The sequence below is a fragment of the Tupaia chinensis genome, unplaced genomic scaffold (assembly GCF_000334495.1).
Source record: "Tupaia chinensis unplaced genomic scaffold, TupChi_1.0 Scaffold000214_1, whole genome shotgun sequence".
NCBI lineage: Eukaryota > Metazoa > Chordata > Mammalia > Scandentia > Tupaiidae > Tupaia > Tupaia belangeri.
The window spans coordinates 849,491-850,218 of NW_006159689.1; positions in this window are offsets into that span (position 1 = coordinate 849,491).

A 728-nucleotide genomic window follows, 5' to 3' on the forward strand; every position below is an offset into this window, starting at 1 on the left:
TTCCTTTCTCACTTTCTCTCTCTCTCTCTCTCTGTTTCTCTCTGGTTAAATTAAAATAAATGAATAAATAAATAAGATTAAATAAATAATTTTAAAAAAAGAACAGCCAAATCTACTCATTTAACACAGATCTGTAATGTGGGACCAGCGGATGGCCTAGTGGTTAAGGCACTGGGTCCCACATCGCCGATCACAGTTCAAGTCCCACACCTGGCAGCTTGAAACTTGCATCAGGTCATGTGCGTGGGTGCCCAAAATCCCAGGAGGAGAGTGGAGAGGGGACTGTGGCACGGCCATCCCCCTGGGCAGTGATCTCTCCCTCTTCTTCTCACTGTCTCCCCCTGGCAAGTGCATGCACCCCATGGCAAAACCCTTAAAAACAAAACAGAAAGGCCCCTCTAACATGACACGGCTTTCTTTAGCTGTAGTCCTCACGTGCTGCCTCCAATCTAGACTCGCTCGCTCTGCACGCCACTCCTCGTTTCCTTTCCTAAATCTCCCGGTTCATTCCCCTCCTCCTGCTTGTGGGAACCACCGTTTTATTCTCTATTTCTACATATTTGACTTTTTAATTTTTTTATGTTTGCATATAAGTGAGATCATGCAATATTTTTATTTTCGTATCTGATTTATTTCAGTTAGCATTGTATCCTCCATGTCCATCCAAGTGGTGGCAAATGGCAGGACCCTTTTTTTTTTTTGTAGAGGTTTCTGCCTTAGGGCATGTG